This window comes from Anas acuta, chromosome 4 (genome assembly GCF_963932015.1).
Source record: "Anas acuta chromosome 4, bAnaAcu1.1, whole genome shotgun sequence".
Taxonomy (NCBI): domain Eukaryota; kingdom Metazoa; phylum Chordata; class Aves; order Anseriformes; family Anatidae; genus Anas; species Anas acuta.
The window spans coordinates 24,530,725-24,555,883 of record NC_088982.1 but is presented as its reverse complement, the minus strand read 5'-3'; the positions used below and the strand labels follow the sequence as shown (position 1 = coordinate 24,555,883).

The 25,159-nt window shown below is 43.7% G+C and overlaps 1 protein-coding gene across 13 annotated transcripts in view; it reads left to right on the top strand.

Moving 5' to 3' along the window:
* Positions 1–25,159, top strand: part of APBB2 (amyloid beta precursor protein binding family B member 2) — a 159,354-nt gene that overhangs the window by 4,128 nt on the left and 130,067 nt on the right. For 12 of the 13 annotated variants that reach the window (XM_068680190.1, XM_068680189.1, XM_068680204.1 and 9 more), the window contains exon 2: positions 11,423–11,559. The gene's annotated coding sequence lies outside the window, so the exon portion shown is untranslated. Of the gene's footprint in view, positions 1–10,923; positions 11,084–11,422; positions 11,560–25,159 lie in introns of those variants that run through there. The other variant, XM_068680194.1, reaches the window with a different exon arrangement.

Genomic DNA, 25,159 nt, shown 5'->3' with positions numbered 1-25,159 from the left:
ACCCTCTGCATGTCCACATGGGACCTCTTCTCTTACCTCTCTTGGCTTAGTTCCCATGAGGAGCCCCATACCTGTTTGGTAAGCCCTTTTGGAAACTCAAGGAGATGGAAACAAATGGGTATATCCCACATTTGGTACCAACTCTGAAAGGCTTAAAAAGCAGGGCCGCTCCTCCTGAAACTGTGGACTTTTCCAAAATCCTGTCCCTTTATTACCAGCATCTGTTAAGCTCATTTTGGGCCCAGCAGAGGTGCTTGGCCATGCACTTCATGCTTCCCTGATGTCCTGCTGAAATCCTCGTCTCTTTTGCTACTTTCCTTTCCCCTGCTGCATAGGATCCAAGGTGGATCTCTAATTCTGTCTCCTGCAGTCAAATCCTTTTTTTCTTAAACTAAATTATGCTGAGCTTCTGTCTTCTCCCTTGAAAATATGTCATTCGCATGGGCAACTGCTTAGATATTTTCATTTTTTATTTTTTTTTTTACTGCTGAAGAAACTTTACATCTGTGTATTACACTGATGAGTGCCTTTAAAGCGCTCTGCGTAACAATTAGGGTGATTAAAAAGATGCAGATTCCTGCTTTTATCAGTAGTCTGCGTGCTGCCTGTGTGGTGCGCTTAGAAACCTGCCGTGGATCTCAGCTGAATGGAGTCAGGTGCGATTTACTCGAGGATATTTCCTCGGGAATGTAAACGATCAACTTTCAGTAGTAGCACATTAAGAGTAACGATATGTGACAGAGGAGGGTTGCTACGAAATCAAAACGTGTAAATTTTTGCTTCTGATCTCAATATGGGATAGCCGGTGTCTGTAGTTGTGGTTTATTTTACCTTGTGAATAGTGCTGCTGCTCTTAAAGTACTGCTCGGCAAATTTCTGGCAGACCTCTTATTAACAGCTTAATCTTTTGGACTTCACGACTCAAAAAACCTCTGCAGAAATCTCAGCGGTGTCCCTCTCCAACGTGGCCAAAACCGAGTAATAACCTGCTGATGTAGTCTCCTAGCCCTTATTGTTTGGCTGTCCTTTTTTTCCCTGAAGAAATCTTTCTCTCTCCTTTGTCTTCCTGGCTGGGTTGTGTTGCTCCCCAGGTAATGTATCCCGGCAGACAAGCATCAGCCCTGCCTGCCCTGGGGAAAAGCCTGGAAGCACGAGGCTTGCTCTGCGATGACACGCTTTTAAGCCGTGTTGAGTTCCTTTGTTGAAGGGTTGTGGGTTGTTTTGTGTTTTTTTTTCTTTTAATGCAAATATAGCTTAATTTTCAGAGGCACCAAGAGGAGTATTTCTATACTTCTGCAGATATCCACGGAGAATGGGTGTTTGAAACAAAAAACCACCACACCCCAAGGGCTGGATATGGGCACTAAAACGTAGCTCAGTCAGGACTAATTTTTCTTATGTTTATTAGCTGGCTGTGGGGGGAGGTTTCCTGGTTCCAAAGGGAGTGAAAACGGCAGGAACAAAATGTTCCCTACCGTTATGAATCAACTTGTTGGAGCAGAATAACCCACCAGAAATTTTACATATTTTTGTTGTTGTCTATTTGTAGAAACATGCCATTTCTTTGTAGCGTTTTCAGGGTAGAAAGCACTCCAAACAGTTACCAAATTACAATAATTTGGTGTGACTAATATTGGCAGGATTTAGTGAAGCCTTTATCGGGAACCTCTTAAGTGTAATTTCTCAAATGGGATGGAGGGAGATGCTGCAGGGCGCTTGCTGGCCAGCTGCCTAGCTCAGAAAATTCGGAGCTTGACGTGAAGCCATCCCATGTATTCGGTATAAAAACTCACTTTAAGGACCTGGAAGCAGTAGTTTGGGTAAATGTGGCAACTAATTCATTGCTACGGTGTTTACATTTGCCTAGCTAATTCTGTTTGAGGGGAGGATTATCGCGAGGAAGGGATGCTTCTCAGCGAGGTATTGACCTGTGTGCCTGTGGGAGATGAAAGGGAGTCACAGGGTGTATCCTGGAAAAGGAAAGCCATTTCTGCAAGTGTCTCCTGCTGTTTTTTCCCCAAAATGCCTAGCTGGACATTTTTCCCTGGGTGTGTGCAGCACTGAGGGTGTTTTTGGCGGCACAGCCCCTCGAAGAGCTGCGTGGGCCTGACCCCTGCAACCGGGCTGAGGTGGGGCATGGGGAGAGGCTCTGCAGTGGGGAAGCTTGGGACCAAAAACCCTGTGCCCTTTAAGAAATTAAATTTCATTTTGATACTGTTTTTTTCCCAAAGGTGCAGACATAAAAGTCAGCTTAAAAATACAATAGAAATAGCATACATACTGGTGGGTGGGTAAGGGGGAAGGGAAAGGTTATGAGGATAACTGTGTAATGCATGTGTAAGGAAAATGTTGGTACCCGTGTATATGGAAACTGGAGTATTAACAAAGCAAAATAGCTTCAGTGTGTTCCATCTTTGTTCTTCAGAAGTATTTGGGATTGGATTTGTTGTTATATAAGTTTGTGGGCTGATAAGATGACTACCCAAGGAGATTAAAATAACTTGGTGACAAGACAGTATTTGCTTCAAACATGTGCTGTTATTTAAACATGTGCGAGAACTGCTAGCAAACAATGCTTGACTATATACATGTTTTAACCTTATTTTTATAATCTTTGCATGCTGTTACATCAGCATTTATCTGTTTGTTGTGTTTTTTCACCAATTTTTGGCAATTCTAAACTCTTTTCAGTAAAATATCCTGTATGTTTTCAACTGATGCAAGAACAAACTGGGCAAAAAAAATGAATAAACTTAATGGTTGAGATATTATATATGCCAAAACAGTATCCAGGCGTTGACTGATGGAGGTGTGTGGGCATTTAGAGGCCAGTAGGTCTTTTTGGAAGAAAGTAGATGTATCTGAAGGTGACAAAGCTGGGTGCTGTTGGTCAGGGTAGTCACATCCATGGTCCTGGGGAAGGTTCTTTGCAGCCTGACAGCGTGCTGACACCTCGGTGGCCTCATGCTGAAAGATGTGTGATGGAAGGCTGTTCGGGGAACTGAAAATAATGACAGAAAGCTCAGGTGTGGCAGTGAGGGATCTGTGTGGGGAAGGAAGATCCGGAGGGAGAGCCAGGAGGCTCCCGGGGATGTCAGCACTACAGTGAGGCTCGCTCCTGAGGAGGACCAGGAGGAGTGGGAACATCAGAACATCACTAACAGCTGTGTACCTCAGGTAGGAGTCAAGCTTTTGTAGTTTCCCAGCTTGCTTTAAGCTGAGAATCAGCCAGCTCTGCCACGGCCTGGTTGTGCTACATCTGCGTGCACGTCCCTACCGCTGCGGCCGACCTTGCTGGTGGGCGCTGTGTGGAAGATTTCCTCTGGTAGCAGCCACTGTGGTGGTGCTGGGAGCTCCTGGGCCTTGCCTTGTGGTAACCTGCATGCTGTAACGAGCCCAGCCACCCTGCAAGTGCCTGAGAAGACACAGGAGCTGGCTCCTGGCCGCTTGCCACCCTGCAGCACAGCGCGGCTCGCTGCTGTCCCAGCTCAGCAGGTAGCAGTGCTGCCGGTATGGAAGAAAGACATTTTGTGGGATCTGTCCAAATCCATAGCGGGTTGAACAGGAGGGAGACCGAAATTCTTCAGCTGTGCCTTGTTCAGCCTTCCAGTGGAAGAGAAACCCGTCTTCCTCCTAACGCGTGCCCCAGCTTTTGCGAATGTGCAAGGTAAAATGATTATTCTCTTAGATTTAAAGCCTGGATTCTCCTTCCGTGAGTTCCCGTGGATGGCTAAATCTGTGCCACTTTGAACATCCCTCTGAAGACAGATAACCTGGGCTTCTCTGAACCCTCCCTGGAAGATTCACTTTGAGGGATTTGGCCTGCTTCTCTGCTTCTGCCGTGTGCTTCTGAATAATCCTTGAACTGTAAATACAGCGCTGGAAAAAATAACATTTGAGCTGGCTGACAATATTGCGGCTCACATTAGGACTTAAATTAAGAAATACGAGCTTATGCTATAAATCAGAAATTTGGGTTTGTAACCCCTTAATTTTTGGCCTGATAAATCGTATTACTCCCAGAAAGCTGTTAAGGTTCATCTCGGTAAGCGCTAAGGATGTTTTAAATCCATGGATTATTTAAGTTCCGCCTGTGCCAAGGTTTAAAATAAGACTGCTAATGCACGGGACACGCCAGCTGTAAAACCAGGAGTGGATGGTGTGGAATCAATGCAGGAGACACCGAGCGACCTATCCAACTTCAGACCTACCTAGCGTTCAACTTTAACTCCTGCTGCCTGGACTGCTTTTGCTAGCCTGCTGTACAGGGACAGAAAATTCACTATGCCTATTTTTTCACTAGTATCATTAGTATTCTTGATTAAAAACACTCAAGGATGACCTTATGAAGCCAAGTTGCCCACTGAAGAATCTTTTTCTTTATATTTGGTAATTGTGTTCTGTGAGCTCTGCCAGGAGAGCTCCTGTGGAGGGATGAAGATGCTGAAGCCATTGAGTTCAGGCTTGCTTGCCTGCCCCTTGGCCATCAAGGCTGAAAGCTGCACACTTTTCATTTGGTGTACTCTGCTGGGCAGGGAAATAGGGGCTGCAAGCGTGCCCCTCGCTTGGTGGTGGTGTCCCTCTCTAGCTCTCCTGTGGAGTTCTTGCTTGGTGGGTGGGCATTAGCACCTCCTGGGCTCTCCCTGCTGCTGAGTGGAAGTGTTACAGAGCTTCCTCAAGCAGGAAACTGGGCTTTCCCAGTTTTGGGGTTGCTCTCTGAATCGAGACTGCAAGAAAATGGTTTTGGCGTAGGTGAATGCGATGTGTTGCTATGGCAGGATATGAAGCCTCCGAGCAGGAGGAGGTGTGGAAATTCTAGATCTCTAAAGAGAGAGGCTTAAGCTGAATTTGCTTAGATTTTAAAAACTGATGGAGGTAACGATATCTAAGGATAGTGATGCGCATACCCTCTGAATCTAAATCGAAGGTATCTATGCTCCCAAACAATGGCTCAGGAAAGGCTCGAGCCAGTGAGCTCAGGTGGAGGCAGCAGCTAGCATATAAATAGATTGAGAAGAATTTTAATTACACAGCGGAGCTAGATGATGAAACTGGCTGCAAAACCCAGGAGCAAAATACGCCTAAATCTCTTGGGCAGCATTAGGCACCAACCTGGAAATAGCACTCCACTGTGGAGCAGTGGGGAGGAATGCTCTGTACCAAGTAAAACATAAACATGCCTAAAAATGTTTTCTAGGCTTATTTTATTTTTTCCCATCTCCCTACTTGTTTTAAGGCCTAGATTTGTTCTGAAAGATTCTAAAATTATATACATTTGAGAATAAAGCTGATTTGTTTCACAGAAACTAAGTTTGGGTCTGGGAGTTTCAGGCTATGCTCCTTTGCAGTTTCTTGGCAATTCCTAGCATAGTGTGGTGTCCGTAACTTTTATTTATCGCTTTTAATTCAGAAGTGCTAGATAACTCGACTGCTTTCTCAGCACAACAGGAAATTCTAAAAGGCCTTGAGAGATTCAGTATAAAGCTAGCAAAACGGCCACAGCTGGATGGTAAAAATGAAAACAAAACCAGGTATTTTCCAACAAGATGTCACTTGGATGTGACAGGCTCAGGGACGAGCAGCAGTTCTGCCTTCCTCAAAAGCTTTCCATGAAAGAACCTTTTTTTTTTTTTTTTTTTTACAGCAGAGCAGTACACGTGTTGAAACTTGGCTCTTACAGAGCAGCTTTCTATAATGTGATACTGGAAGTATCTGCTTGCCATATGGAAATTGGTAGTAACATTACCTGCGCTTTTGAAGTGAGTATTTCCCTATTTGTTAGCCATAACTTGAAAGCACCGCAGTATCTTAAGCTCAACAAAATGCTTAAACTTGAAGCAAAACAGTTGCTTTAAAGGAATTTCAGTGATGGAGAACCTCTCTGTTTCGCACGGTGGGAGCAATGCAGCTGGAGCAGGTTGGGGTCACTGAGCTGCAGGAGGCTGATGGACACAAAGCATTGCCCTGAAATAACAGCATGGTCCCGATCTCCTCCAGTGGGGACCAAGTATTGGGACAACCTAGAGCCACTACTGGGTAGCCTAATTCTACGCTGTTGTCTTAAGAAATACCAGAGATGGCTTCAGAAATTGAACTGTTGTTATAGAAAGCTCTCTGTAACAACCAAGCTCAGGATACTTGCTTTCTTGCCTCAGAGCAGGTGTGGTCTCTGTGCTACTATTGCACATCTCATAGTATAACATTTTGTGTTGAAAACACCTTTTTTTCTTACAAGATAGAGAGCAAAACATTCACACTGTTAGCATGGGGTTAACATCTTTTAATTACATGCTTTAAATACAAAGCGAAGAGATGTTGGATAAAACTAGGGCCCAGGAGTGATGGTAGCACACAAATTTCTTCATGGTTGCTTTTAGCAAAAGGGATCTGTTAGGCTGGATATTTGTTGATAAGTGTTATCACTTAGTTTAATCGAGACAAAAGGAGCTAATCTTACCTTTAGCCTGCATCCTGTTTCTGTGTAAATCACTAATTGCTCTTCTGTGAGCAGCCACCAGCTTTGGGATCATATGATTGCTGAGGAACTCTTGGTGTTTGAATTGTGTGTGATGTTCCCTGGTTGTGTGCAGCACTGCCTGTTTTTTTTTTTGTTTGTTTGTTGTTTTTTCTGTGAATTCTTGAGCTGCTGCTCTTAAGATGAGCTTTTAGGTGGAAGCCTATGGTTGCTTCTCCCAATAAGCTTGGCACATAAACCCTGTAGAACTTCACTATGCCAGATGCATTCTCGTGCTCTCAGGTATCAAAACTGGCTTAAACCTTTCGGTTTGATTTCATGTTGGTGACCACTTTGCACAAACACATGCTTGGGTCACCCAGGGACAGGCGTGTGGAAGTGCTGAGGAGTGTAGTGTGCCAGGGGAGCTGGGAGGAGGATACGCCACGTGCCCCTTCCCTGGCATGAGGCAGCTCAATGCCTCTTCCAGAGCCTCGCGGCAGGGCATCTGCATCGCTTCTCTGCTCTAGAAAAGGTTTGTGTGCCTTAAGCAAGTTGTTTGTTTTCCGCTTGTACATCAGCCGTATTTGTAGAGAATTTTGTGGGTTTTCAGTGTTTTGCTTTTTTTTTTTTTCAGCCTTGAAACAGTTTTTAAACTTCCACCCTGCACATTGAAGTATTATTGTTATTATTTTATTTATTCTTTGCTATTTCTTGGTTTTGGTTCTCATAGAACGTGAACCAGTGCACAAGTTGTTTATTTTCTTAAATGGTAGTAGCCTCGGTGTGTTTGCAATGAGGTGTTGTGTGTTTGCAGAACAAACAGTCTTGTAATATGTAAAGTTTTAAAACAAATATCGAAGGAAAGAATAACTAAAAACATGAAGGGAAATGGGAAAAATTGCAACATAAGTTTATCCATAGCGAGTCTGTGCCAGAGTAAATGACTTTTATTTCTTTCTACCTTGAGCTGTGAGTTGGGTTAAGCGTGTTACATTTATCTGGTCTATAAGGAAACATTTGTTGTGGCATGAAGAGGAAAACGCTGAGCCACGGGTGAAAGGCCTGGTTAAAGGGGAAAGAGGAGGCTGAAGAGCAAAGGAGCCGCCTTGGCTGGAGGAGGACTCGTGCTGGGATATCTTCACAAGAGCTTTGGCAACCAGAAGTTAGGAACGCGCAGAAGACGTGTTAATCTTGCTGGTATTCAGCGAGATGTTTGTAGGCATGGCAATGTATTGAGCCGCTATGTAGCGTGCTGCTGAGGTCTCGTCTAGGAAGAAGTGAATCATATTGATAGTGAGAAGGATGATTTGAGATTCTGTGTGAAGGCAGCTCCTCGTACTGAACACGTTCACTGGCTGTGGCCCAAGTGGTACCCAGCTTTTCACGGGGAGATGCTCTGGGCTTTCTCGTCTCGTGTTTTCTCAGGTCTTCCCCAGTTTCCTTTCTGGCTCTGCCTCAGTTTGCCTTCGTTTATCATACTTTCTCTTCACAGAGTAGCACAGTACCGTGCTGTGCTCGGGATCCTGGAAAGCTGGTTGAAGCTAAACTGTGCTAATGGGCTTTGGAAGCAGCACTCAGGGTAACTTGGGCTGCTTTACTTGGCCTGGGAAAGGGAAGGACCTCTATAAGGCCTATAATCCAAAGATTAAAGTCTCTGTAAGTCTTTATAACCCAAAAAACTATGTGTAAGGGCTCTCTCTATAGGTCTATATATATCAAGGCCTACATATAAGGTCTGTATAATCCAAAGATTTGGTCTTTGGACTGCCTGTGGCTGCATATTCTCCCAGGCTGAGGATGCAGCTTCCGATGTGGCCTCTCATACCTTGCCGTGAGGTGGATTCACAAGGCATTGGTAGAGTTGTGGCTTTTCTCTGCTTGCTGCAACGCAAAGACTTGAGGAAGGACTTGACTGCTTACGTGATTATAGTAACAGGACGTTAAATGCAGGTGGTTACCTCATACATCTCTATTAATTAAATGGTATAGTTGACTGTGAACTAAAGTAGACTGTGAGTAACCTGAAGCCCCATTGGGTTTCAGGCTTAGCTTGTGCTTTATAGTTAGTTGTCTGTCGTAATAAATAAATATAAAAATAACACACACCATCTTCCTTCCTTGATTTTTAAATGTCAGCACAGCCCTACTTCTGTGTAAGTGATTTTATCTTTAAACATAGCACTGGGGAAGGACGAGCAGTCCTAGGAGCAGTGTTTGGAGGTCAGTTTGAGTTTCGTGCCATCACCAGCCCTCCTCCTGTGGTAGGTAGGTTGGGACCTGCCTCTTCCATCAACATCCCGTGAAGACGGGGAGCAATGATCCAAGTGGTGCCTGTGCTCACTCAGTGCAGAGTGGCACAGCAAATGAAGGCAGCTCTGTAGGTCAGACAGGGAGGATATTAGGGCTAAGAGGAGGGATGGCTTCCCTAAATCCTCTACTGCATTGAGTCTGGGGTAGGATAGGACTGGCTGGGAGGAGGAGTGCTAAATTTGGGCCCCTGAAAGTCAGGACTTAAATATGGTGTATGCTTAATTCTGTAAGAGATGTTGTCTCCAATATCCTCAGACCTATGGGTCTGAATGGTTGGGGATGCTGCTATTCAGTTACCACAGGGATTTTGATGGTCTGGGAGGATGTTTTTACCTGCCAGAAAACGACTTTGTTCATTTTACTTAGCAATGTCCAATTCTTCTGCTTTGCTTCTGTCGTTTATTGCCTTTAGGGGACATTTTTGGCCAGCTTCTTGTCCCACTGACGCTAATAGGATAGGTGGGCTGAAGTACTTCCCTCTGAGGTGAGTGAGGTCTGGATCATGTTTCAAAGGCACGTCGCTTTGTTCAGGTGAATTTATGCTCCCTTTTTTTTTTTTTTTTTTTTTTTTTTTTTTTTTTTTACCCCTTGTGCCTTGAGGTTGGGTTGTTTGGATCCCGAAGCTCATGAGGCAGCATCAGGCTCTTGGTTTGGCTGTGGGCTGGCGGTGCCTGAGCACCAGCCGGGTTGGAGCGCCTTTTGGACAGCCTCTCCTGGCAGACAGGGTGACCTTTGTAGTTTCAGGATATTGTTTTTCAGATCTGTGCTTTTAGGCCTAATGGCTCAGCTGGTACTTCTTTAAAATTGATGTGTATCCAAGAGCTAAGTCAAACTGTGTGTCTGGGGGCTGAATTAGGCTGCTGAAGGATTGAGGTCAGGATACTCTTCGGTTGCAAATATTTTCTCTTTAGCTTTGACAAGTAGTGTGTCTTCTTGCCATAAAGAAACTGCAGAACATGAGGCAAAATTACCGGAAGCCAAAGATTTATTGACTCTTAGATTTTTTTTTTTTTTTTTCCGAAAAGGGCTCTAGTGCTCTGTGGAGGAGGATGGCTGTATTTGGACTCAAGTGCCCAGCGTCTGCTTACAGACTGCAGAACTTGATGCAGAGCAGTGTTCAGAAGCCACGTGGCTTTGCGTGGAAAGCAGCAGCACAGCTGGGGAAGGTTATTGATGGCTCTGTGCACGATTAAACATGGGCAGAGGCAGGGGAGAGGTGGCATAGAGCAGAGGAGGCACCGGCACGTGTTGCCATTTGGCTCTCGTTCAGCCTTTCCTGGAGGGTTGGGCCATAAACTTCTCTCCTCTGTCTCCCCCTGCAGATTGTGCTCCCTGCCAAGGAAAACTTAAACCTGCAGAGTATTCTTTTCTGTGCAGACATACCTTTTGACTGTGATCATGACGGAACATCTCCCTTGCCATGGGTAACCTTTCGCAGCACTGCTCGTGTCCCTGCGTGAGCACAAGTATAGGAAAAGATTAATAAAGGCTTTCCAGCTGCACCTTTTTTTTTTCCCCTCCAAGGTGAAGTGCATAGGAAAGTTCAGTGTGGCTGATTTCTGATTTTTTTTTAACGTTTTTGTAAAAACAAATAATTCAAGCTTGTTATTAAATGCCCTTTCATCTTCTTTCTTAATTCATCTGGTTGTATTCAACTGCCTACCTTGTGTTCTCAGCATTTTTTGGGGAAAGTTTTATATTTAGGAAAACACTTTATTGTGAAACACTTTTAACATTATGTTATAAAAATAATATTTAATGCCAATGAGAAGGTTTATGTTGCGAAGGCAACTGTGTAGCACCTTACAAGACATCAGAACACCATGGGTGTTGGGGGTTGTGCCATGAAGGTGCCCGTCTCCAGTTCCCCACGTGACTGTGTAATTGTGTTTCATCACGAGAGGGCCTGTGGATGTTGGTGGTGCTGGGGAATTCAAGACGTGCTCTAATGTCTGGTTTATGCCAGGATTCCTGCATATATTAAATAGTTGGTAACTGCGCTGATGCGTTTCGGGAGGCGGCTTGAGTAATGCTGTGCAGTCGGCGGTAAGCTCGATATGCATCTGCCTTTTCTTCCTGAGTCACAGCGGGATGGGAGACGTAGGCGTCCCATGGCTTCATTTTCCATAGCCTCCGGGGAGATTTCTCCACCTCCATCCCTTCAAAACCTTGGAGGGGTGAATTCCTGTCTCAGCTCCTGCCTGGCTGCTGCCGAGGATGCTTTTTGTGGTGCTGTGCACACCCCCCTTCCACAGTTACCTGGGTGGTAGTTTGATCTGTTAACCTGGCTTCAGTTTCAGCTTTCAGATGGAAGCTGTAGGTGCTGTGGGTGCCAGCATCGGTGTTACAAATGGCAGCTGCTGGTCGTGTAGATGATAACTTGCACGTTGGTGGATATATCTATGGACGTGGTCTGACATCCAGGAGTTGGCACAAGTGAAATTTGGCTGGTTACTTGCAGTTCATCCCTTTTGTTGTAGAAAATCTTTCTCTTTAAGATGAGAAAAAACTTTATAAGTGACCTGGAGTCACCGACAGAAAGAGCTGTCTAGGCCCTGCTTGAAGTTGCTTAAGTATTTAATCATTTTGTGTTTAATCAAGTGTTTAATCATTAAATGTTTAATCATAAGTGTTTTTTTTCTTTTTCCCCTTCAGTGATCGCTTTGGTCAGAGCGGAAGGCAAAGCCCACCAGCTTGTTTGCAACTCAAGCAGCTGCGCTGTTCTGGAGGACTGCTTCTGGCACTCTGCTGAGCTGGGGCTCTCCAAGTTGAAACGAGATTTTCTTGGAAATGTAAGTTAGGTGCTTTTGAGACTTGCCTGATTCCCTAAAATATGTGCAGTTAAAAGTTTGGTCAAAGCTGTGATGCATCAGTATGCTTAAATGAGAACAAAACAATGTTTGTGGCTAAGGACTGCATTTCATAAGTTTCCTGTTCAGTTCTTTAAAAGCATTGATATTCAGCTACTTGGTTCCAGCCTCTTTCCTCTCCTTAATGGAAAAGTTCAGTTCTGGTGGTTTTTTTCATGCCTTGACAACTGCACTCATAGTTTTTAAATTAATTTACAGTAAGACAGGTCAAAACAAGGGCAAACAATTTGGAAGGGAATTTTTAGTCTTTTTTTCTTTTTTTCTCCAGACTTTTTCTTTTTTTTTTTTGGGGGGGGGGGGGGGGGGGAGAGGGTAGTGGTGTTTTTTTTTTCCTTTTTTTTTTTTTTTTTTTTCTCTACAGAGAAACCAGACTTGAGGTTTTAAGGCAAAGGTTTAGGCAGTAGTCATGGCCATCTCATCTGCAAGGATACGAGGAAGGTGCTGCTGTTAGCTCTTCCAAGAGTTAGTAGTTGAATCCAAAAAAAGGCAGGTTTGGAAACCTTTAAAGACCATGTGCAGGCTAAATGTAGTTTTATATTCATTCTGCTTCTTTTCAAGACCTTTTAGTGCACATCACTGAGAACAAGTAGAAAGAATACGTGGAGAAGTGAAACGAACAATAACGTGTATGTTGTTAGAGCAGAGTAGAACGTGATGAAAGTGGTACAACTCCTGTTACACATTTCCACTTTTTTTTGGCCAAACTTGGCAGGGATAGTTGCACAGCACCTAGGAAGTGCAGGAGGAGGTAAAGCCAAAATGTAATTTAGTATAGTAGCAGACTCACAAGACACATTTATAGTTTATAAATATGTATATGATAAATACAAATATATATGCATTGCAGATAGTGATGAATTCAGTGCTACCTCCTACTGTTACAAAATATATATGGCCTGTATAAAAGCAGATTGTGGAGCAGGGCTCTTTTCTGCTTGGGGCTGCTAACTGAGGACATGTATACTGAGTGATTAGCAATTTGGGAAGGGTGTTGCTTATGTCACTTTTGTGTTGTGCAGTGGTGGGGCAGCTGCAGTTTAATCTGTCTTGGATGTGAAGATGGTAGTAGCCTTCTTAACTCAAACATAAGTTGTATAAATTTGTACTTCTGAAAATCTTATCAACTGTTAAGATAAAAGATACGCTGTGATAAGTCTGAATTGCTGCTGAAGGAATAATGATGAGAGGAAAAATGGAATGTTAGATACTGTTTTAACTTAGCAGCTGCGGTTTCTGTGATAAAGGCACATAAATCCCTTCACATGAATCAAACCACAGTTTAGGAATTCTTTTAAATATTTTGAGCCCGTTTTGATTATGTATTTACATTTAAAAATACTTCAAATTCCGAGAGGAAGTTTTCTTCACTCTTCCTGATGCTGTGTGAAGTCCTTTGAGAGGAAAGGAAGGGAGTGTTCAGAAAGCTATTTCTGACATTAAAGGGCTTCAGAAATGCTGAGTGCATAAAACCTTGAATTTGCCTTTCGGGAGTTTGCATTCGCAGGATGGGAATGGTTTTATTTAGAAGTCAGTGGTCCGTGCGGGGCCAGGGGAGGCATGCACAGGTCTGGGGAGCCCATCAGGCTCTGGCATCGGTCCCCAGCCCTGCTCTGCTGGAGGTGGGACTGGCAGGATGCTGCCACCTGGCCCAGGGCTGGCCACTGAGCTGAAACCCATCCCCAGAGCTCCCCTCCTGCGCAGTGTGCCATCAAGCTGAACAAATTCCAGTGCTAGTGGAGCTTGTAATCAATTAGTCACAAGGCGAAAAGGATGGGAAAGAAATACAAAAGGCAATAGCTGGGCTTCTAGAATCGGCAGGGACTTATTAAGGGCCATGTGATTGACAGCTACTCAGCACCTTCATTTGTGTGTGAGCAAGCTGTGCCAAAAGCATCCATAGCATAGGTTGCACATATGGAATTGACTTTTATCCTCACATTTAACTATTTGCACGTCCAGGGACGTTCTCTATTTTGAAAATAACCTGACCTGTATCGCTGCTCTCTCCAATGTAGGTGTTTTTCCACCTCATTCCCCAGTAGTTTCTGGTCTACACATTTAGACTAAACGTGGTTTCTTCAGATCCTTTAACTTTGTCCTTATCTGGTTTATATCAGCTGCCTGAGGAGTTGTGAACTCCCCTCACAGTTTGTACTCAGCATGCTTTTCTTTTTCGTTTTTTTTTAAAGAAGGTAGATGTGAAGTGCATGAATCAGACTCCAGAAACGCTTCTCCAGCGCCTGCTGTCTATGCATGAGAAGGGAAACCAAATTCTGGAGGGAAAAGCTGTCATTATGGCAGCAGAAATAATTTCCGATTGAGACTTGCTATTCAGATGCTTCTTTTATGTTTCCTATTTCAATCTCTAGCAGAGTCTGTGTATTATATGGTGAATTAAATGGCTTTTTAATAAGCTTGTAACTACTATCTCCCAAACTCTGTAATTTAGACACTTCTGTGAATAATAGCACATGATGTATAATAGCATGTTGCCTTCAGTCTTCTAAACTCTAATAGAGGGCAATGCTGCACAAATGTATAATTAATTAGGTCTTAATTTTTAGTACTTTGCAGCCTACTTTATGCAGATATCTTTATTTGTATTGCAGTGCAATTGAATCGCTGGAATAATTAATCTGCTGAGGAGTTAGGCTACCCAATTATGATAGCAGAGAGAATAATAAACGGATCCCCACTGGATGTTATTTTTGTTTTGATTGAGTAAAGCATACAGGCAAAACTGGCAAAAGTCCTCAGTTTTTAACTTTGGAACTGGGTTAGTACACACATGTACGCCTCAGGGATCTCTGCTGTTAGCAGTTTCTGATGGAGCCCTGCCTCCACAACACGGCTGGTGCCTGAATGGGAGCGTTGGCTCCTAGCTTCTGCCCAAGACAGCTGTGTAAGGGCCACTGTCACCCTGCTGTAGTGGGAAGAGCAAACAGTTTGTTTCTGGACAGGACTAATGAGGCACTGCAGTGGAGTGGGATCTGCCCGTGCCTCAGGTCCTTACAACATCTGGGATTTCAGGCACGTTGAAATGTTCTCCTTTAGAGTCACTGAATGGTTTGTGTTGGAAGGGACCTTAAAGCTCATCAAATTGCTACCCCCCTGCTGTGAGAAGGGACACCTCCACTAGACCAGGTAGCTTAAAGCCCCATCCAGCCTGGCTTTAAAATCTAACGCTGCCCAGAGGTGAGTATAACTGGGAGCAGCAAGTGGTGATGTGCTTTCTGTGACTGGAGCTGATGAGCTTCTAGAGGAAACAGCAGAGGGTTTTCAGTTATCTCCTTCACTGATGACACCTGTGTCTTCCAGCCAGGCAGACCTGTTGAGTGTTGGTAATTCACCATTATGCTTGCAGGAAAGAAGGAAGGAAATTACAAGCTCTTTTATGTACATAACAGCCTTGTTGGTGATGTTGCACTTCTCTAGCATCTATACTGAAATAATTGGTGTTGAATTATTTACTTGTTGATATTCCATCCCCCACTAGGGATTGTCTTAACACAGCTTGGTGGATAATTGGAAGGTAGACATTGAGGTTTTTTTTTTTGGAAATATGGAGTGGCTTTCATCATATTGAGGGACTTAAGCTCGATGGAATTGGTAACAAGAGAGTGAGAAGACGTGGTCGTCATCTTGCAGTTGGCAGTGAGATGATGACTGAGTCTTTAGTTATGCAAGAAAATGAGGAGGCCCACCCAGACTCCAATTACATTTCATGAGCTGATGTCTCAGGTCAAGAGGACTTTAAAAGAAGATCCTAGGAAGAAGATGGGATTTGAATGATCTGGAAGAGGTTACCCACTTCAGAAAGTAACAGCCTGGAAAAGCAGGGACTTGGACAGCAGTGCCGGTTGCTCTCCTAGGACAGAAAGGCATATCCTTGGGCCTATCACGAATGTTAAATACTACATAATGCAAAGCAAGGTTTTTCTTATATCCTGGCTCTGTAGTGATCCCTTTGGGTAGAAAAACTGTTTTGAAGCAGTTGCCACTAAGCCTTGCTTTAGTCAGCTGGTGTCACGGTTTCCTAGAAGAAGACTTGTGTAGGCCCAAATTCCAGACAGCTGCATGTGTCTCCGCAGTGACAGCAGCTGGAAAACTGCAGGGTTCGCAGCCTGGAGGAGTGGAGGCTGGAGGTTGGTGGCTGTGCCGCTCTGCCTGGTGAAACCTGAGGACACGAGGCTTGCTTCAGAAGCATAACAAATCTCGATGGCTAAATTCGTGGCCTCCAAAGACAACTTAATTACTTGCTCTGTGTTCAGAGCTGATCGTGTTTCCCTAGCTTATGAAATGCATAAAGCCTTCATTTTTCTTCAGTGGGAAATAAATTCTTCTAGTTTCCTCTCAGAGGGCAGTGAGGTGCTTTAATCTATGGGGTATTGATTTATCTAAACTTCAAGCCAGGACATTAAGTTCTCTGAGAAAATAGATCTTTGCCCACGCATGGCTCTAAATATACACTTCCTGAGGTGAAAGGGTTGAGATGTCTTTAGCAACACATGCACTACTGAGATAATCATTAAGGAAATTGTACATTCTCCAATGCTTAATATCTAATTCTCAGAACAATTTAAGCTTTGGGCAATTTATGTGGAGTGTCCTGTTGTGTCCTTTTTCTGTGGAGCAACAAAAGGAGGAGGAGAGCTCTGTGGCTGGGGTAGATGGCTTCCAAAAAGGTCTGTCAAATCTCTGGATAGGAGATGCACTAAAGCATCATCAAAGTCCATATTCTAGATGTAAGAGGTGAGTCTGAGATCAGACAGTACTCAAAGCAAAGCTAACTTTCTCTGAGCAGCTCTTGGGTGCTGTTTGTGTGGGGTGTCTTCCCCACTTCTGTGAGTGTCAGAGGCTCCGGTGGGCTGTGCAGTGAACAAACACTAAGCCACAGACTCTCCGATCTAAAAGCTTGCATTTTAAGGTTGACTGTATGGTCTTCTTTCTGGATCTTGGCACTACATCTTCCTTAGAAGGTCCTTACTTCTTTTTCCATTCCCAGAGCCAGACACGTTGTCTATTCCTGAAACCACGTTGGCTTTAGCAGCATCCTTTGGGGTGGCTAGCACAGCATGGTATTCTAGAAGAGCCTGCACTATTGTCTTCTGGAAGACAATGGTTAGAATAACATCATTCATTATCTCAGTTCTGTTCATGCAAGGCTATGGAATTTGTGGTTCAGTCTTTTTGTCTTTTAAACCATGGCTGTATCTTGAATATGGATTTCTGCTGAGCCATTCCAAGTTCCTTTCTAGAGTTAATGGTTTATTTAAAAATCATATGAGGTTTTATAACAAAATGTACAAGTTTGCATTTGGTGTGTATTAATTTGCATTTGTCACTACTGAATTTCACTGCTGTTATTCCTTGTCCATCCATATCGCTTAATTCTCTCTGAGAACTGACAGTCCCTTCAGATATTGCCTTTCAGCATGTCAGCTGCTGATGTTCCTGCCCTTAACCTCTTACTCCTCCATCCTTGCTTTCAGTTCATTGAACTATGAAATACTTTAAAACACAAGGGCATGGGAGGCAGGCTGCTGCAAGCCTTTGCTGCCATTCACACTGAGCCTTTATTTTCTCACTGTTGCTGGTGATTTCCTAACCAGGGTTTAGTATGTGTGCATCCATCTACCTATCCATCACCTGGGAAAGAACAAGTGGTAATCCCTGTTTCCATCCTCTCTTGACTGGGTAGGCAACACAAAGCACACCTTGTTCAAAACGCTTCAGGAAATACCGAGTCTCAAAGCTGCTCTCAAAAATCGCTGTGTGTTGTGGTTGGCCAGGGTCTTTTAATGTAGTGACCAGAAAAATTTGGGCTCGCTTGGCAGGTCTTGGTGGTATTCCCAGAGCCAGTCCAGTATGGGTTCATTTGTGCTTTTAATTCTTTTTGTAAAATATGTCTGTATGGATAATTGTGTGTGTAATGCGGTAGCTCAAAGAACAAGGAGCAATTCAGGCAAGTAGTCCAGAGTCTTGCCTTAGTGACTAGTTATTTAAGAACTATGAAAAATAATAATTTAAAATAAATGTTTTAACTGGGATTAACTTATTTTTTGTCTTTGGCCAGTAAATGTCAATTGCTTTAGAAACATGGAAAGCTTGGGTGTGTTCCAACCTCATCTTTCAAGCCTTTCTTCTTCCTTTTCCGTCTTTACTTAGCTTTATGCCAAGAAATACATCAACTCTGGTGACTCAGATGTGAGAACTCGATTTCCTTTCATTTTTAGTCCACCTCTTATATACATGTGCCTATATACTATTAACTTCTAAAAAGCCTCTATTTAGACTTAACACTAATCAGTAACGATGAAAGCGTGTGGTTAATTCCGTGGTGTAAAAACTTATATTAGTTGAAATTTCTGGAGCGTGGGTCTGATGTGCAGTGAGATGTGGCTGCACAGCTGGGCTCTGGGCAGATGCTGGCAGGCACTCAGAGCTGCAAAATGGGAGTGCTCAGCTCAGGTTTCCAGCGTGGTGCTGGTTCCCATCCCCTGGTCCAAAATTGCTCGTTATGACTTCGGTATCTTTAGTTAGCTGACTGAAAAGCACATGCTTTGAAATGCAGCTTTACGACTATTTCTCTGTGCGGTAGTCCAAGTTTTCATGAGTGCTGAGGAGATAGTTCAGTGTTATTTTTTATTGACCCACAATGGCATTTTTATCTCAAAATGTGTGCTCCCTATCCTGAGGAAACAAGGCTTTATGGTTTTATTAAATAAAACATCACATCAGAATCCATACACATGTGGTGAACGTGGTGTTACGCTGGTTAGAGTTTGGCTTAATGAAAGCATCACTTGACATGTAGCTCTGGTTTTGGTGGGTACGAGCCTTAGTTTTTGAAGGTTCTTATTTCTTCTGTATTCAAATGTTAAAAGATATTTTGGGGCAGCTTCCAACAATAAAATTAAACTGACTGGATTTCCTGTGAAACTTCCTGTGCTTCCTGCTTCTGTTCTGGCTTAAAATTAATGGTGTTAAAAAAACACCCTTTCTTGTGTCATTTCTACTTATGATTTTAGCCAGAATGTGAAGGCAAGGAAGCATTATAACACTTTAAAAAAAAAAAAAACAACAACACAACAACAACAACAACAAAAGAAAACAACTAAAAACCAACCAACCAAAAACAAACAAACAAACAAAACACCTTCAGCCTAATTACCTCTTTTTTAAATGACAGCCAGAATTTGAGGTTTCTGTCACCTGTTTTTATTTAAAATGGGTATAAAAGGCTTATCCTTCAACACATTAACATCTCAGTGCTTATACGGACAAAGGAAAAAAATTGAGTTAGTAAGAAAGAGCAAGCAGTCAAAAAAGGACACTCTCTGTAAAAATTACTTGAGTTGATGGAAAATTGGAAGATTAGCCCAGGTAATGGCATGTGTGTTAATTTGGGGAAGTTTTATCAAGCAACGTGTGAGCACACTGCTGGGATCAAATGGTGATTGAGCATTAGTCAGTAATTCTATGCGTGTGGGTCAAGTATATGCTCTTGAGTTGTTTCTGTATATGGTGTGCTGATCGTACCCATTATTTTTGTGCTTTCCAAGACAGTAGCCACTTTCTTCCTAATTTAAGTCGTCTTTTCTTAGGACAGTCAATGCCAATTACTTCAGAAGCATTGAAAACGTGGTGTGCTGCATGAACATCGTCCTGGCTTGTGTTTGTGATTCTCCCTGTGCAGTTGTGAGGTGGTCATTTAGGATAGGACAGTTATTTCTTTCCTTTGCAGTGCTTGAAAATCGCATGTTTGGCATTTGGTGCTGCACAGTACAGATGAAGGTGTCTGGAAAAAGAGCGTCATGGCAATTTTGTTATAATAGTGTATGCTAAATGAGAAAAAGTGAAGGGAAATCCTGCAAGCAGACTCTTGCTCTGGAATACCTTTACTTGGAGTTTTCAAAGCTGAAGCCCAGTCTGCACTTTCTCCTTGAGAAGCTGTAGGTCAACTTCCTGAATCTCCCCAAACGCACAGCTACAATGCTATGGGTAAGATGTGTTTCTGGGAAGTTAGAGCCAACACGCAGCAGAAGTGTGGAAAGGGAAGAAATTAAACCCAAACTCTAACAAGGGTGAGGGAATTAGGAAGGGTTAAAAAAAAAAAAAAAAGTGAGGGTCATTAGTATTAGATACGTAAATTAATGTAATTTCTGACGTAGGCTTTATTTGTTGGGAGGTAAAGCAAGTAGACTTCAGGCAGCAAGATACAGAAACACAACAATGCAAGCAGCTTGTTTTTTGTGACTTTGCATCTGGATACAAGCAAGCATGGCAGTAACCCCCTGGCTGAGATTATTGCAGGGCTGTGTAACATTTCCAAACAGCACTTTGAATTTGGCCCCACTGGAGATAAGAACAGTTACAGTTCGGCGTATGCCCTATCTCAGCGTCTTCTCCTGAGAGCGTGGTTCCAGAGTGTGGTTCTTCTGTTTTTAAAGGTCGTGCTCAGGCAAGGATCATTTTAAAGGTTTTAAATGCAAGAATGGAAGAGCAGTGCAATGTAGTAAATGGGGAACTAGGTTAGGACACCTGAGCTGGTTGAGCCCAACTTGTGCTCTGAGTGGGTGACAAAATTGCTGCTGCCTTGAGTAGCATTGGGCTTTCACACAGTTTCTAGTCTTGGCCAGCGATGCAGGGGATGCAGAGGGCCTGTCATATCCTGACAATCCAAAATGTCTTTTTTTTTTTTTTTAAAGGGGAGTACAGGGAGAAATTAACAAACCTCCGTCACTTTTTGCAATGCCCTTATTTTGACAACTGCTGGTCGTAACCCACCTATGTACCATGTGCAGGCTGCCAGCTATCTGAAGAGGTGTGTGCTCTTTCTTCCCGTGCCTCAGTACAGGATATATTTCATTTCATGAAGCTGGTACGCTGAAATAAGAATTAGGAACTCACAGCTTTTATTTTTTAATAATCATCAGCAACAAGCAACTTCATCAGTCTGGGCTGATGCTGTGGCAGGGTGCATCTGTGCTTTAGAATCAGCCTCACTGGTGTTTCTAATGTGATCCTGTACCCTAGTTGATGTCTCTTGCATTATTTCTCCGTTTTGTATTTAAAAGACTGTTTAAAAGAAAAGGGTTTATATGTTTAAAAAAAAAAAAAAAATCACTTGTAACAAGTCACTTGTCCAGGCTTTCTATCCTTTTCGTTTTTATAAGGCAAATAAAGTTGTAATGTATGTAAACAACACTTGGACTCTACAATAGTATTTTTTTATGGCACTATGCCTGACGGTCTTTAAGCCTTGCTGTTTTATAAATTCACTTTGGGTTTCTGTGGGGGGGGAGAAACTGCTGATATATTCATTGAATCTAAGGGATTAAGGTGAGGAGGAAACTGAGTCTCCTCAACTGCGTGTTGTAGTTTTAGAAAAACCAACAGGACGATGTGAAAGATGTTAGGGAACAATCTGTTCTCTGTTACAGTTTTAGAGACCTCCAGTGAAAGAGGGCTTTTTTTGTTTCTGCACACCCTGAGGAATGCACTCTTGTATAGGTGGGGTACCTTTGAATGCTTTTAACAGCTTAATCGGTGCATAAACAAAACCACCCCAAAGGCTGCTTTGTTAGTGGAACAACAGTGCTTGTGTGGTATGCCTTTCTGGCTAGGTCTAAGCAGGGGTTTTCTGGAGGCCTTTTTGCATTTTTGGTGGTAGCCCTGTGAACTCAGAAAACACCCCTGCTGCGTTCCTCGCTCTTCGGTCTTGTCACTGGTCAGTGAAAGCCGTGTCTACAAGAGCATTTACTCATACCTTTTTAAGGTTTGACATGTATGTCTCTTCTTGGCAGTTTGCAGGGGTACTTTTCTTTCTTGATTTGAGATTCTTGAGGTTGAGATTTTACAGCGTTGTTCATAGCAGCGTAAGCTGGTGCTTGTGGTGGAGATGCCTTGTGGGCAAGCTGCGAGCGTTAGGCTACAGCCTTAGCACTGCGGGCTGCTGCCAGGTTAGACTTGTGTGCTGGGAGCAACTGGACGTGTTTCACGGCTTCTGGAGAAGCTAAGTGTTCAGTTCCCCGGGGTGAATTTCCTTGATTAGCTGTCAGACTCTTTAACTTTCCAAAAGCTGGTTCTTATCTGATAGTACAAAACGGAGCCTGACTGTTCAGGTTGGTGCTGGGAAGCAAAGAAGACTCCCTGTTCCTGCTTGTGCTGCGAAGAAGCTGGGCACCCGAGGTATGTGGCTTATGAAATGCTTCTGAGAATTGTCTGAATGCGGTTTGTTTCCCTGCAGAGCATCAGGCTGTGTGGTGGATTCTGGACCTGCTGCTACATTTCAAACATTATCTCAAATGTTAGAAGAATCTGCATTTCTGTAATGCAAATGTATGGCTCTAGTGCCTTCACACTGCTTACAGCTGGCTTGCATCGTTTGCAAGGCCAGCAGAAGCACAGAGGGACCACTACAACCTCTGCATCCAAACCCCTAGTGGAGAACAATGCACCAAAACATTGGTTGGTGTTCCTCGTGAATAGCCCTGCTCATGCACTGATATTTATTTATTCATTTTTAATGTCTCAGCCTGGGTTTTCTGTGGTTGATTAGAATTGGCTTTACCTTTTTTTCACGTAAAGCAACTTGATGTTTTTTAGCTGGGACGGCTGAAGTGTGTGTACATGTGTTCTCCTTTCATTGCAGTTGTAAGCTAGAGATATTTTCTGAGGGGCTTGGGGGGCATTTTTTGATGTGGAGCAGTTTGAACTGTGCAGGGATTTTCAGTGTGTCCAAGTGTTTTCTAAATACTCTGAGCCACTGGTTAGCGGTGACATTAACTCTGTGTTAGGAGGAGTTCTGAGCGGTTCAGGAATTAAGTTGTTGGAGCAAAGAGAGGAGCATTGGCACAATCAAACCAAACAAATGAAGAAGCTAGCTAAAGTATGCTGCAAACTGAAAAGTGGGAAGGGATTTGTTTTTAAAGGACTTAGTTCTTTTGCAGCCGCTTTGAACAAGAGCCGAGGAAGAAGACGACAGGACTTGTGATGCTCATCTAAGCATTTTGCAGCTGACAGCATTTCTTTCAGAGTAACTCCCATGGCGTAAAGAGCTAAGTACCAGGCTGGCGTAACTGCTTGAGATGGGCAGGGTGACAGCTGGCCACTCTTTTGCTATGCATGTGCAGTCTTTCATCTTATGGAGAGCTTTCTGTGCTGTAAAATGTGGAAAGGAATCATCACCTCCCCTTTTTACCATCATCTCTTGTGTTCAAAAGCCCATGTCCTTGCATAGGTTTATCACACTACAATATTTCGTGCAACAGAAGGTTGGCTTGTGAGTGTCTGGACAGAAACGGAGTGCTTTTTCCTTTTTATGTATATGATGGTGGACTGCTAAAGACGCTTCACTGACATTTGTACCTTCCAGTTAGTGAAGCACACTGTGAAGACCAGAGGAAGAGCTAAAAGCGGGGAGATCCTGTTGTGTTAGTAGTGATGGTGACCTTTCTACTGCTGTGATCCTGGGAGACCCATCTGCTGCTTACTGCTGGATTAAGGTTGCTATACTTGGACAGAACGTATTCCAGTCTTGCTGTATCTCACAAGCTCTTATTTAAAGAAATTATTCTACTGTGTAATGTTACTCTTTACAAGTCTGAAGTAAGCATTTTAGCAAAACTGAGTGCTTATTCACTGGCCTCGACAGCCCACAGAAACCTGGTGCTTTGCAAGTGTTTTCTGTTCCACAGAACTCCTGTTTCCCTTATTTTTTTGGACAGTTTCCCAGTATTGCCGTTTCATGCTCTCCACATCCAGCGGTGAGGTAACACAGCGTGCCTTTGTCCCCGCTCAGACGGTGCCGTTTTGGGGTGGGAATCGGTGGGAGGAAGTGGGCGGCTGGTGCTTGCAGGCCCCAGGAGGAACGGGGCAAAATGGTCCCCATTGATGGGGCCCTGCTAGTGAATACCTTCCCAGGTCTCTCACTGCTTGATTTTTCTTGGCTCTGTGAATCGCCTGAGTTGCTGAAAACTTCAGGCTCTCAGCGCTCCAGGGTGTTTTGCGTGGTTGAGCCTGAGGTACCTCAGGCAGCTCCCTCGCCATCTTGGGGCTGCTTGTCCCCCCGCAGCCCGTCCAGGCTGGTCCTGTGTCGATCAAGCTTCTGTGGCAGAAGGATTGTGTCCTGTGGTGAACAGTTTGAGCTGGCATGGCAAAAGACAACTTCAAAGACAGAGCAGCCCTCAGGTGTGACTGAGCAAGGGTGCCTTGGCTGCCTTCTGTGCCATCCGGCCTCTGGGCATGGAGAAGGGGAATGTGGTGCTGTGGGGTTCGCGCTGTGCTATGCTCAGGGTTTGCTTTCCTCTGGTTGCTTTAGGGCTGTCTTGCTACGAGGTAAACTGTCAAGTATTCTTGCTGGACTTGGGTAGTTCTCAAGGTCCTGTTTAGTTTCACTTGGGAATTGTGAATGTATTATAAAGCTTGCAGCAGAAAGGGGGAGGATTTCCTCTCTCCCTGTTAAAAATAGCCTGTAGCCTAAGGAGGAATCAAAATTCCCAGAAGCTTGACTCAATGTGCTGGGCAAAACTCATCCTGCTGCAGGCTTGCTTGTGGCCTCCCAGGGGGGAATGGGTTTTGTACAGCCTCTAGCAGACTAAAGGCCATGGGGAGAGTAGCTGCAGGGGGGAAAGTGGGAGAGAAATATCCTGTAAAGGCCAGCTGGAGTTGACTCTGAAACAATTTCTCTGATAGTTTGGGAACTTAGTCTCTGGTATTTGAGGCTAAAGACTAGTTAGTGCCCGGGGCTGGTGTCCTCTTTGGAAAAGGATGTGTAACATAAATCTTAGTGTATCAGACTTCAATAGTTGGAGATGCTCCCTGCAGGCCCGTGGTGCTTACAGGAGGCAGGAGCTGCAAGGGAGCCAGCCTAGCCAAAGGCTGTTCTGGAGCTGCAGTGTTCCTAGCAGCAGCACCCTGTTGCAGCTCTTCTCAGATTAATTAGTGGTGTTTAATAATGAACAGTGCTCCCCGTGATGGTAGCGGTACTCCTGCAGCAGGTACTGGTTCCCCACAGCATATCCAGTCCCTGATCCCTTACGGGAGAACAAGGTTGTGCCTGTTTCCTCTGCACAAGCTGTATTTCAACAAATAGGTGAGATGATGTCAAAGCAGAAATGCAATTCTTATGCATTTTGCTTGGTGTGTAATGCATACCTGGCTCTAGTTCTTGTAGTAAGTCTCACTGAACAGGGTAACTTACATGAGTATGCTGTTACTGTGTTGGAGAACATCATTGTTCTCCAATACAATTGAGAACTCATGGTTCAGTAGAGACTTGGCTCTATTTAAGTCAAGTCTTTTCTTATTACTTTACAACTCTTTTTTTTTTTTTTTAGCGATTCTACTGTTTCAGACCATGGGGAATGAAAACATTCGAAATACGAACTGCAGTACTCTCACCAGTTACCATAGAAATCTAAATAAAGAGTGCTTTGCAAATAGTGTAAATATAGCACTTTAACAGCTCTCACTTTCTTAAAAAGACATGCCACTGCTCAGATTTCTGTAGGAGTGG